Source organism: Equus asinus, chromosome 2 (assembly GCF_041296235.1).
Source record: "Equus asinus isolate D_3611 breed Donkey chromosome 2, EquAss-T2T_v2, whole genome shotgun sequence".
Lineage (NCBI taxonomy): Eukaryota > Metazoa > Chordata > Mammalia > Perissodactyla > Equidae > Equus > Equus asinus.
Genome location: NC_091791.1, coordinates 143,979,616 through 143,993,314, shown reverse-complemented (window position 1 = coordinate 143,993,314; position 13,699 = coordinate 143,979,616). Strand labels below are relative to the sequence as shown.

At 37.4% G+C, this 13,699-nt stretch overlaps 2 long non-coding RNA genes across 2 annotated transcripts in view; one reads left to right on the top strand and one right to left on the bottom strand.

The window, feature by feature from the left end:
- LOC139042530 (uncharacterized) overlaps positions 1 to 12,394 on the top strand; it is a 79,822-nt gene extending 67,428 nt beyond the window's left edge. The window contains exon 3 of the long non-coding RNA XR_011499331.1: positions 12,258 to 12,394. This is a non-coding gene — a long non-coding RNA (uncharacterized lncRNA). The remainder of the gene's footprint in view (positions 1 to 12,257) is intronic.
- Positions 5,749 to 13,117, bottom strand: LOC139042531 (uncharacterized). Its single transcript, XR_011499332.1, has 3 exons — positions 12,980 to 13,117; positions 8,755 to 8,812; positions 5,749 to 5,886 (listed from the first exon to the last, which is right to left on the bottom strand). It is a non-coding gene; the product is annotated as an uncharacterized lncRNA (long non-coding RNA).
- Between the last annotated feature and the right edge of the window lie 582 nt (positions 13,118 to 13,699).

The window sequence follows — 13,699 nt, the reverse complement described above, 5'->3', positions numbered from 1 at the left end:
TGTATAAATTAAGGAAAAGCGTGAGTTCCCACATCTAGATTGGTACCAGGCAGAACAGAAATAGCATGCAAGAGATAGAAAGGCTACCCTGAACTGAGCTAGTATTGGGAGCAGAAGCTTGAAATCAGATTTGGGAACACAAACTCCTGGGAATTTTCAGAAATCTGAAAGAAGGCATTAAACTTTTCAAATTCTATGGAAGAGAGATTTAGCAAAATATTTTCGTAGCTCTAATGAGCAGAATGACCCTAAGTGACCTGTGTTATCCCCAGGCTCTGTGCTGCCTAATACCAGGAAGATTCTACGAGTCACTGAGCATCTATTATTAACCAACTGCTGCTGGCAATGGCAGTCTGCTGGAGGAAAATTATGCACAGAAAAGATTCCGTTTCTTCCTCAGATTTTGGCAGAGAAGTAGGAGGAAAATTATCTGAAAAATGAAATGATTTAATATAAATGTTATATGATAAGCTAGCTTTTTTTGGATGACACTTGCATTATCAGGCTGAAAGTACAGTGGTGAGCTGGTGTGAAGGTTCTCTTTAATATTCCTTAAAATAATAAATGCAAAGTTATTTTTAAAACAACTTAGTCACCCAGAATTGATTTCATTCCCAAAGGCAGTTCATAAATTAAGATTTACACTTAACATGCTGCTTTCTTAATTTGGAACATGTTAGTATAATAAAATGACACACATTATTTTGGAACTTCTAATTTAGCTCTTGCAGAAATGTTATTTTTATGCTCTATATGAATGTTATATGTCATGTTTAATTTCTTCACTTTTGTTATGTACATCTATAATATTGGTGGTTAGATAGAAATGAGAATAGGCAAAATATTATCTAGATAGAAATGAGAATAGGCAAAATATTATCTAGTATTCTATCAACTGAAATTCTGTTTTATAGCATATTTACACACACTGAAAATTGAACTATAAAATTTTGATATGTATTTTGAATCATTTGCTTGGGAATATTATTGAATTAAATTATGCTTGATTTCATTTTAGTATTGTGACATGACTTATAATTTTCAATGATAAAACAACTCACAGTTGTATATCATCCATTGTCTCATTTTTTCCTCATAATGAGATTGGGAAACAGGCTGAGGAAAATAATGCTTATCTGTGGCCTAATGGCTAATACATTGCCTCTTAAATTTTATAAGTGTAAATATGCATAGAGTTCATATTCATGATTTATTTTAATTCTGAAAAGAATTGATAGATAGGTTGGAATAAAAACAGGACTCAGTCATAGTCCCATGATTCAAATTATCATTTTATGCCATAGATATATTTCATTTGAGATCAAAATATTCTTATATGCATTTAGAAATATTTCTGGGTAATGATGTTTAATATTTGAAATCTGCTAAATTTAAATATTAAAAATTTTTAACAACGATTTTGTTTTCTTATTTTCATTTTGTAAATAAGCATGTACTATTCATAGAATAAAGCTAGTTACCATGCATTCATCAAAGCAGTTAATAATCACAATAAAACAAAAAAGAATCCTATATAGTCTTATAATATTTTGATCTTATTTTAAAAACATGAATATTTAAACAATAATGAAGTTGTATAGTATGAAGGAAATAATTTGTACAGTTATTTATTGCATTTGCTAGATGAATGATTATTTTCAAACTATTTTTTTGTCCGAACTTAACATATCACCCTGACTGCCACACAAAATCAAACTGCAAACACTAATGGATGTTCTGGGCCAGTTGTTTCCAGACATTTAAATTTCACAGACTGGTGAAATTAAAAGGAAAACAAATAAAGAGGTTGGCCCAGGTTTGTCAGTATTTCCCATTGCCAGTGAGAACATTAAACAAAACAAGACAAAATTGTTTACAATTATCATTATTTCATAAAAGGGAGGCTATAAAAACTTCATCTAAACAGGTATCAAGAGAACATAATTTTCAGCTGTTACCCAGACCCTCTTTTTGTCTCCCTGGCTAAATTCTTCGCTCCACACCTAATTTCTGATACCTGTTTGTGTTGTCTTTCCATTGCATAAACTTTCTGATTCCACTTCTGGCTTTGGTGACCTACGTTTTCTATAAAGGTTTTGGCTATGCACACTCCCTTGCTTTGCCATTCTCTGCTGCTTTAGGGTAAGAAATCCCTGTGCTACCCTCTTGCTTCTTGGAATCCCCACTCTAGCTGTGATAGCCCCAGCTTTGATAAAAAGTTCAGACATATTTTTCCCCACCTGAATCAAATTTCAGTTCTGCTAGTTATACTATCATGGTGCATCTTCTCTTCCTGGATATTAATGCTGCCTTGTTGTCCATAACATTTAAAATAGGAGCATATTTTGTTCAATTGTATAATATAGTTGTCTTAAGCTTTCAAGATGTGTGGAGCTTTTATATTACTTAAAAAAAATAATTTACCGAAGTGAGATTCACATGATGATATATTTTAAATGATATTTTACAGAATGTTTCTATGACCTGAAATTTTCAAAATTTCAAAATTAAAGAAAGATGTTTTGAGGATCTTCCAGCAGTAACTTAGAGTTGAAGGGAACCACAGAGGTCATTGTTCCACCATTCCACCCATAATGTAGAGTAATAACATCTGAATTAAATGGTCATACAACCTCTATTTGGGCACTTCTAGTCACGGGGATGTCATTTCCACATAAGGTGTCTCTTTCTGTTGTTGGGCAACCTCATTGGAAATTTCTTTCTTAGGATGACCTGAAATCTGCAAGTCTATATCTTTTTCTAATCTTAGCCCTTGGACTGTTTGAAGATAGCTGTCAAATCCACCAGGAATCTTTGCTTCTCTGGGTTAAATATTCCTAGTCCCTTCAACCATTCACTTTTCATGTGACATGTTTTTCAGATCCTTAATTTTTCAGACTAAATTTTCCTAAATATGTTGACTATTTTAACAGTGTTCTGATTCACATTGGCTCCCAGAGCTGGACATGACATTCCTGAGAAAAGTCTTGCAAAACAGAGAATGATGGACTATTTCTTTTGGGTCACCTGGATAAAGTGCTCCAATTGATACAGTGTGAGATTGGGTTAGATTCTCAGAAGTGTTCACATGAATTTTGTAATAAAAAAATCCCTAGATTTAATCTTTGCTGCTGAAATAGGTTCTTTCTACTTAGTTCTTGTACATTTGAATTTCTGAACCAAAATGTAGGGCTTCAGATTTATCTTTGTTAAAATTAACATTGCCAATACATTTTAGCATTCAGTTTAAGATGGAGATACTTCATATTATAGAAAGAGATCATTTTGAATCTTAATTTTATTAAAAATGAATCTGTTCAAGGACTCTATATTCGAGATCTCCTATCATCTTTATACTTTGTCATTAATTCACATTATTGGGTATAGTTGTCTAAAAGCCATGAATCTAATTAAGTACATTTTATTATTCAGCCCATGTTTTATTTAAGGATATAATTGGAAACTTTATTGCTTACTTTCTAAAAGACAATGGTATCTGAAGAGACATTTCAAACATAAAATGACTCAATTCGATAATTTTTGCTTATGTTATTTTTGTTTTCTATAAGTTCATTGGACTTTTTTTTCTGTCGAAATAAAAATATAGACTCTTCATAAAAAATATGTTTCTTAACATCGGTACTCTAGAAAGTGGAGCCTGAGGCAACAATTTCAGTGTTGCTGCCTAAAGAGGTATGAACACATGTGTGTGGTAAGATATAGGGAAAATAAGAAGTGAAGCAAGGAAAGACGTGAAACACAGTGAGCTGGAAACAGACCCAGCAGGTTGCTCAGTGGGCATGTCTGCTTGGCATTCAGAATAGGAACAGAGGATTGTAAGGAGAAATCACAACTCAGAGTGGTCCATTGAAGAGAGTTAAAAGGGAGGAATATATCTGTGCTGTCTCCTGCTTTGCATTAGTCAAGGTTCATCCACACTAATTCCCCATATTGCCACCAGCTCAGCTATCTTGTCTCTCCAACTTAGTTTTCCCCTGGTATATCTGTGTCTGCCAGTACTTGGTTAGGAGGCATCAAATCTCAAATCTGGAATTAAATCAGATGTATTAGTCTGTTCAGGCTGCCATAACAAAATAGCATAGACTGGGTGGCCTAACAACAGAAATTTATTTCTCACAGTTCTGGAAGCTGGGAAGTTCAAAATCAGAGTGCTAGGATGGTCGGGTTCTGGTGAGCTTTCTTGCTGCCTTGCAGTTGAGAGCTTGAGGAGCTCTTGGGAGCTCTCCGCTGCTTTCTTGCTGAGTCCTCACATGGCAGAGAGAGAGAGAGAGAGCAAGCTCCCAGGTGTCTCTTCTTATAAGGGCACTAATCCCATCATGAAGACTCCACCCTCATGATCTCATCTAACATACTTACCTCTCAAAGCCCTCATCTCCGAATACCATTTCATTGTGGGTTGGCGTTTCAACATATGGAGTCTTAGGGAACACAATTCAGTCCATAGCATCCATTGCTGTCCCTCCTATGCAATTCATGTCCATCTCACATGCAAAATGCATTCATCCTATCCAACAGCCCCAAAACTATTAGCTCATTCTAGCTAAAACTCTAAAGTCTAGAGTCCAGTCTTATCTAAATATCATCTAAATCAGATATGAGTGAAATTCAAGATAGAATTCATCTTGAGGCACAATTCTTCTCCATCTGTGAATCTGCGAAACCAGAAAAGTGATGTGCTTCCAAAATATAAAGGTGGACAGGTACAGGGTAGATATTCCCATTCCAAAAGGTAGAAATTGGAAGGAAGAAAGGAGTGACAGGTCCCAAGCAGGTCCAAAACCTAGCAAGGCAACTTCTATTAGATCTGATTCTCTTTGGTTTGATGCTCTGCCCTCCATGCTCACTGTAGTGGCAGTATCACCCTCACGGCTTTTGGGGCAGCCCTGTCCCTTTGGCTCAATATTAGGCAGGAAACAATAGAAATAACACACATTGCTAATTGTGTAAATCAGTAAAATCTTTCTAGAGGGCAGTTTTGCAATGCAAATCAAAAGCCATAAAATTTTGCATATTCTTTGATGCAATAATTCAAATTCTAGCTATTTATAATAATGATATGCTATAGTTGCACAAAACATTTCAATACAAGAATATCTATCACAATTTGTATATTATAATGAAAAAAGTAGAAACTCCAAATGCCAACAATCAGAGATTGATGTAGTCATTCAATAGACTAGTATGCAGCCAAAAGGAGTAACAGTGAATATCATACTCAGACCATTTAATATCATGTAAAAAATTTGAGGTATAATAAATGAACGAAGCAGGTTACCAAACAACATTCCAATTGTGGTAGATGCTATGTGTGCAACAGCCCATACATTCACCCTCACTATTTCAGTGTATGCTTGCTATATTTCCAATTGAGTTTTCTTTGTCCATGTGCTTAGCAGCCAGAAGTGCTGAAGAATTATGCTCCTGGATGAGCTGTCAGCCAATAATTGATGGAATTCATGTATAAACGGCCCATTCACCCCTTTGTTGAGATAACTTTGAGACCCATGCTCCATACTGTCTCCTAGAGTTGGGGTCAGCTCCAGTTACTCACAGTGGTAACTTCCCAGGTAATGTCCCCTCTATTGGCTGCTTTCGGTTCTCTTCTCTGTCTCCTACCTGTGTTTCCTGACATCATCACTCACATGAGCTACTAGCACTTGAATCTTTGTCACAAGCTTTTCTTAGGGAAATCCAACCTAGAATACCAATTCAAACAAAATTTCAATTAAAAATAATATTTATGTCTATACCAAACTGACTGGAAATATGTACACTGAATTAGCAATATTGGTTATTTCTGGAGATGGTGAGCTTATAGGTGGGTATTTTCTTCCTTTTTACTTATTTGCATTATCTTTAATGAATCTGGAAGAAGAAAAAAATAAAAGTTATTTTAAACAGGAAAAACCAACAAATGTTTTTCTTGCTTTTCACTCTTTCTCAATCCCATTTTCAATTCAGTCCCTGCAAAGGAAAGCACCTTAATATGAATTCCATTGATTTACAGTGCAAAGACTTATTGCATAATTATATAATGGCTTTCTGTCAAAGGAATATTAAAGGCAATATAGGCCTCAAGCAGTTTCTGTAGCAAGTGAATTTCAATTTTAAACTTTCAATATTCTCTCTGCATTGGCTACATCTTTAAATATTTTAGACCTAAGAAATTCCCTTTTTCACCAGAAGAAGATTGGCCCATAAAAACCAATAGTGTTTGCAGAATTGTAGGTATAGACATCCCTGAAGAATGCCCTCTTTCTAGATTGTTTTATTTATTATAAAGTAACCCTGATTCCTTCTAGATGAAAAGATATCAAACCTTATGATGGGTTTCAGAAATGTTCATTTTCACAGAGCTTGAAGGGCAATTGTTTGACTATCACACAATTCTATTTGTCGGGATGGAGAGAAAAGTAAATTCTCTAGACAAGTCTTTGAGTCTATGAAATGAGCAGTGTAGTGAGTGGGAAAGGGCATTGAACCAAGAGTCAGGACCTGAATTCATAGCCTTGGAACAGCTACTGACCTGCTTGTTGGGCTGTGGGTGTGGCAAACTTTCAAGCAGAGAGGAAAGATTGAGAAAATTAAAGGAATGAGTTAATGTCTACTGGGAATAGACAAGTTACATGATGAATAAACTGATCTAATTTGGACTATCTTTTCTTTTCCTACATTGGATAAAGACCCGAATACTGAAAAATATTTCTTTACTCTAAGAAAAACAATGGTGCAGGTGTGACTGATAAATAGCAAATGTACTTGGCCTCAGTTATGAAGGGTGTGGTTGGAACCATAGTCCATGGGTGATTGTATTAGTCTGCTAGGGCCATCATAATAAAATATCACAGACTGAGTGCCTTCAACAACAGAAACTATTTACTCCTAGTTCTACAGGCTGGAAGTCCAAGATCCAGACATCAGCAGGTGTGATTTCTCCTGAGGCCTCTCCCCTTGTCTTACAGATGACCAGCTTCTCATTGTGTCCTCTCATGGCCTTTTCTCTGTGCACGTGCTCCTGGTGTCTCTTTCTTTTCTTATAAGGAAACCAGTCCCATTGGATTAGAACCCCACCCTAATGGACTCATTTTGTCTTAATCACTTCCTTAAAGACCTTATCTCCATATAGAGTTACATTCTGAAGTACTGGGGGTTGGGACTTCAACTTACAAATTTTGAGTGACACAATTCAGCCCATAACAGTGACTTAGGTAGGAAGGTGAAAGAATGATGAAGCTTCAGGTTTTGAGGACCGCTGAACTCCATAACTTAATGATCCAGCAAAATCTACTTTGAATCTCAGGTTATGTATTTTTTGATAGAGCTTTGAAAATATGTATCTAAAATTATATTTCTATTTAACTGTTTATTTTCTTCTTAATTGTAAATATAGAAATTTGCTAAAAATTGGCTCTACTTAAAAGTAAGTTAACTATGAAACAGTCACACACAAAAAATTGATTACATATTGTTAGGCCAAAAGAAAAATGTCAATAAATCCCCCAAAGTAGAAATCCTGAATCCACAAAGCAATAGAGCAAGAAATCAATGACTAGAAGATGGTAAAATAAAATAAAAAAGCAAAATAAGACAGTAAAATAACCACAAAGAAATCATTTTTAAAATGAAACTTTTCTAAAAACTCAGGTTAAAGAGGCAAGCAAAAATTATGTGGTAGACAAAGGTAGTAAAAAATCTTTTCAACTGCTGTTCTTCAGTACTCTGAAATTATGAAGCTATTATATCACAGTTACAACAGTAAATATTTTCCATAAATGATAGTGAAAACAAAACATATTAAAACTTTATATTCTTTTTTGAAAGTGTAGGGGAGGAAGACATTTCCTCTCCCCACTGTGGGTTCTTCTGGCCAGAGAACAAATTAAATTCACATGAGACAGAATAACAGGAGAAAATTAAACAAAGCTTTATAACATGTATACATGAGAGAGGCTCAGGCAAGCTGAGCAACTCGCCAAAATGGCTGAAGCCCCCACCTTAAATATCATCTTCAGCTAAAGACAAAGGATGTTGGGGGTGGGGGGAGTCAGTTACAGGAAGTTATCAGACAAGCACAGTAAACAAATGCAGATTTAAGTCCTCGCCTGTGGCGTTGGTTAAGAGTTTCTAGAGCTAAGGTCATCCACCTTCTTCCTGGTACAGAGAGGGAGACACCTTTACAGATGGAGATTTCCTTTACAATGTAAATGTCTCTTAACAAAGGGTAAGTAAACTCTGCTTCTCAGAGTTCCTTTCCTGTCTGCAGTTTATTAAAAGTAACCAGCCCCAAATAATCCTCATGCCAAAGAGACATATCTTGGGGTGGCCAATGCCAGTCCCCCACAAAAGCAAAAAACCCAATAGATTCAAAATATATGAGCTTTACATTTCACCTAAGAAGACAGATAAGTGGCAATACTAAAGAAATAAGAATCAAGGAATTAATGAAGATAAGAGCAGAAATTAATGAAATAGAAAGCAAAAATATTGCCTTCAGAGCTATTTCTTTGAAAAGACCATATAGACACACAAATATGCAATATTAGTAATGCGTAAGTATTTACTCAGATAATGAAGAAATTTAACAATTTCAAAGGAATACTAACTATACATTTATATGAGCAAATTTGAATATATAGATGAAATGGATAACTTTCCTGAAAAACAATTAGCAATTTAGCTTCAAGAACAGGTAAAAGCAATAAAGAAAGATAATCAAAGAGCTCTCTCCCCCACCTTGCTCCTGATCCACAGTCACCAGATCCAAATGTTTGGGCAGCAAATCCAACCTGAACTTCAAGACAAAAAAATTTGAGATGGTTAAGTTATTGCAAAGCATAAAGACATAGAAATTAGCAATTCATACTATGAAACTGTTATGTCACTAGTTGTCACATTCTGTTGTCACAGTCACAGAAGTGTTGGAGGATAGCACTAAAAAGAAATTTGCAGACTTTTTTCATATATGAAGATAGAAACAAAAGTGATGAGGATTTTTAGGTTGCTTAATTTTAAAATGGCTTATGAGGATTTTTAGGCTGCTTAATTTTAAAATGGCTTATGATGAGGATTTTTAGGCTGGTTAGTTTTAAAACTACAGATGAGATTCAGGATCCAAGGAGTGGAAGTTGTTTGCCCCTTTGTGGGGAAACATTTACATTTCTAAGGTAAATCTCTATCTGTAAAAAGGTGCCTCCCTCTCTGTACCAGGAAGAAGAGGAGAGATGACCTTATCCCTAGAAGCTCTTAATGGGGAAAGCAAGAACTTAAGTTGGTTGCTGTCTGGCAATCTCATGTAACTGGTTTAGGGTGGTGGCGTCTAACCTTTCTGACCTTTACTTAATCCGATTTGATTCTTGTCTAAAAGTCATGGGAGCACCCAATGACCAGACCCCACCTGCACTGATACCATTTTAACTTTTTTTCATGTTCTTTCCTTTGTCTTGTAAAGAGATGAATCATATACCTATGCCTTAAATTTAGCCCTAACCCTCAACTCGGGGCAGCAGCAGGAGCTCTGACTGCCCGTGGGTCCTGTCCCCATGCCAGCAGGGGCAGCAGCAGCAGCTCTGCCTGCCCATGGGCTCTGTCCCCATGCCAGCGGGGGCAGCAGAAGCGGCGGCAGCAGAAGCTCTGACTGCCCATGGGTCCTGTCCCCATGCTATTCCACACTATTCTCTAAATAAAAGAGCACTACTGCCAGATCTTGAGAGTCTAAGAAATCTTTCTTTCGACTCCTTGGCTCACTGACCCCGCATCAAAAAGTATTAAAAACAGTCATCTAATATATCTAGCAAAATTTTAAAATAACGCTATGTCATATTTGAGAAGCTCAGGGATAGTTCAACACTCAGAAATCTTGAAGTCATTCACTACATCAGTAATTAAGCAGAGAAAGTATATGATTGATTTTAGAAAGGCCATTTGATAAAGTTCAACATCCATTTCTGAGGAACATCTGTAGTAACTTGGAAATATACTTAATTTGAAAAGAGTTTTTATCAGCAATTAGCGGTAGAAATAATACTCATGGAGAAACACCAGAGGAATTCCCAATAAATTTAAGAAAAAGACAAAGATGTCCACTCTCATTACTATTATTTAACATCGGACTGGAGGTCAAGGGGTACAAATGAGCAGTTAAAGAAGAAGAAATGCAAATGAACAATGAATAATAAGCATGAGAAAACATGCTTCTCTGTAGTAATAATAGGAACAAAAACTAAAACTACAATAAAATACAATTTTTACCTAGCAGATGAAATATGAATGATGTTCAATTTTGGTGAAATTGCTCCCATTACCTAAGCCCTTCTTATGCCTTCAGAAGTGTCCACTTCCTGCCCTCTCTCTTTTAGTGCCCTGCTTCTCTGTGGACCAATGAAAATCACTTTACAACTAGTTCTTTACGAATCCTGAAGCCTCAAGGCATCCACTGAAAGTCAATGGCTTTCTCTTCTGGAAAAAACTCTGCAGATGGAAAAGTTCTGAGGAATTGAGAGAGGGGTGGAGTGGGGTGTGGGGAGAGCTCTGGTCCTGTGGATGGTGATTGTTTTCCCTAAAGTATCTAAGAATAAACACACCTTGTCACTATGAGGATTGATTTCCTTCCTGCCCATTAATGTGATTTGTATCCTATTTCCTGTAAAATAATAACCCTTACTTTATGTTGCTAAGGTGCACTCTTTCTCTCCTTGTCCAAGGTTATATTACAAACCTTTATCACATTAATCTATCTATGAATAGAAAACAGCCAAGTTGCTGCTCTGATGACCAGAAGTTTCCACTGACCACCTGACTGGAATTGCAGGCAGGCAGGGAGGGGTGGAGGACATTTCAATGTACTCTCACCTCGCTGGCAATTGGAACAGCGTTGTATTATATGCTTCAGCTGATCAACCAAAATGCAGCCAGGGGCCGTTTGGACTGGTAGTCTATGGTTCTTTGTAACAAAAGGACACATTTAAACGAAGAAAATAGGTATAATGATCCACCTGAGGATCAGCCCCTGGGTTATCTTTCCTGGATCTGGAGGCTGAACGCTCAGCTTGTATTAACTGTGCTGCAGGGGTCACAAGAGGGGTCAAGGGAGACCTAACAGCCTGTGCAGCCTGCCCCAGCAGGGTCCTTATCTCCACTTAATGTACAAAGTGTTCTTGCCTGGGAAAGTGCCCTGTCCACAAAGAGTCATATATCTCCTCTTGTTTAAACCACAGACAGCTAGGATTGTTGATTTTGCTTTTGGCCAAACCATAAAGAGCTAAAAATGGCCCATATGGTCTGGAGGGATGAAAATAAGTTAAATCCTAAACTAGAGACTCGATTCCATTACTCAGGCATGTGGAAATGCTCTTTAAGGCTTTCTATAGAGACTTCACCGAGGGCCTGATTTAAAACCAAGAATAGTCATAAGGACAGAAAGCTAACCGATAATCCACCATATTTGATGACAGACAGACAGCCATCTGGAATCAGCGTCTGGGACGTGAAGGTAGAAAGCTTAGGGCAGTGGATGATGAGCAGTCCCTGCAGTCACAGAGGACTGCCACATGGGGGCGGCAAACCTTTGCAATCATGAAGTGGTCAGCTCCACTTCTTTAAGGCGGTTTGACTCTGAGATGAGATATCACTTGTCTCACGAGCTAGGTAAAAGCAAGTGTTCGTACACTGACTTAAGACATTCACGACTTTGTTTTCTTTTGAAGACATTTCGTGGGTAGAAGAAAATCATTAATGTTTCCCTCCATGATGTCATGCTTTGCTCCATAAAAAAGGGAATCCATAGAAACTTCCTGTGGGCTTACTCACTTTTCTTGCAATATTAGTATACATTTCCCCTCTCCTTGAAACAGTTCATTAATAATATTTTGGAGTTCATGTAGCTTTGTCCCAAATACCTTAACTAATTCTCGCAATATCGCTATTACATGAAGATCAAATCCTTTGGGTTCTTCATTATCCTTTTATGATACAGTTTTGTCTAAATCCTTCTCCTTCAATAAAATCGGAAATATTTTGTCTTGCATACCAAGTCTCACCCACCAAAAATGCTTTTTTCCTACTTTTCTCCTCTCCTTCAAGCAGCTAATTTTTATCTTTATAGAACATTAATATACATCAAATATTGCTTGCTGCTGTCTCCTGATATGCATCCTCCCCTTTTCTATAATGACACACTTCCTGAATTTTTGCAGTATGTGCTATTCCTTTTCATCTTTCTTTCTTCTTTTTCCCACTAGCTGTAATGGAGATGTCCTGGGCCATGTAAATGAATGCATCAGAGCAAGAAGATTGAAGAGTCCTTGGCCATCCAGCTTGCCTTCCTAGGACTGCTTACACCTGGATGAAAGGAAAATACACCCTATCTTATTTAAGCCACCATAGTTTGGAGCTTCTGTTACAGCAAGTGAGCCAATGTCCTAACTAATTCAACTAGTATGTGCCAGGTAATAGTTCAGCACCTTATGTACATTATCACATTTAATCTTCACAACCACTCTATAAGGCAAGTCTTGTCATTATTTCCATTTTACAAATAAGTAAACCAAGGCACAGAGATTTAAGAAGTTTGGCCAAGGTCACACAGCTAATAAATAAGAGGACTAGAGCCTCTGCTCTGAATCCCCATGCCATACATTTATTCAAGGCCCCAGTGACTAAGAGTTATCAGAATGATTGTAACGACTTCCTCTCCAGCCTCCATGTCTCTAGGCTCTGCATCTTCTAATCTACCCTACACATTAGCTCATTTAACCTTCCTAAAGGTCTGTACTGACCTGGTCCCAAACCTCAAATATTCACTGTTACCTTCAAGATACATTTCAAGTGCTCATAATTCAAGATTCTCACAATCTGGCTGTAGTTTACCCTCTGATATCATCTCTCATTATTCCTCTAGGCTGACTGTACCTATAACAGACCTTGTTAGGGGCATGCATATAAAATCATATTCTTTACTCACTTTCTTCAGCAAGGTAAGGTTCTTTAAATGACAACTTCCTCAGGTCACATGGCTTTTTGGTCACTCTAGTTCTTAAAAAGTCCAGTCTAGTGCAATTTTAAACTCCGGTTTTACCTTCTCCCTGCCACTTCCACAGGCTTCATCTTTGTTCCAGGAAATCTTCAGAATGGTAGGATATTGCCTGTGCCTGCTCTCCTCTTTCCTTCCTCCCCTGATTCTAGATCCTTTGGTGTGTTAAGGAGGAGGAAGAGGGTCAGGGACAAGTCCTTTTTCCTTTTGTGGCTGTTGTTGTAGTCTTCTCTCTGGGGTTGTCCCTGTTTCTCTAACACCAAATTGCTGTCAATGCCTTCTGTGTTTTAGGCCTCCAAGTGATAGCTCTGGGGAGGGGAAGCTGTGAGTTTCTGGGATTCCCTGTGGAAGTTGAGGTTCTTGTGGAAGGTCCGTTCTGAATCTTTCTCTTCCCACTCTGTCTCCTTCTCCAACCAAGCAGTATGCTGCAGCCTCTTGTTGCTGGAGTATCCCTCCTTTGTTGCCTGCAAAATGGCTCAATTTGGCTCCTTTTCCATGATGATCTGACCCACGGAAACACCTGCAGCAGCTTTTCCTTGTCAAATTGTGGGCTTGTGAGCTGCCCTACAGCCACATCCCTTTTCCCTTCTCTCTCTCTTTGTTCTTTACCTCAGTTCAAAGTTCGTGTAAACATACTTCTAACCATGGGAT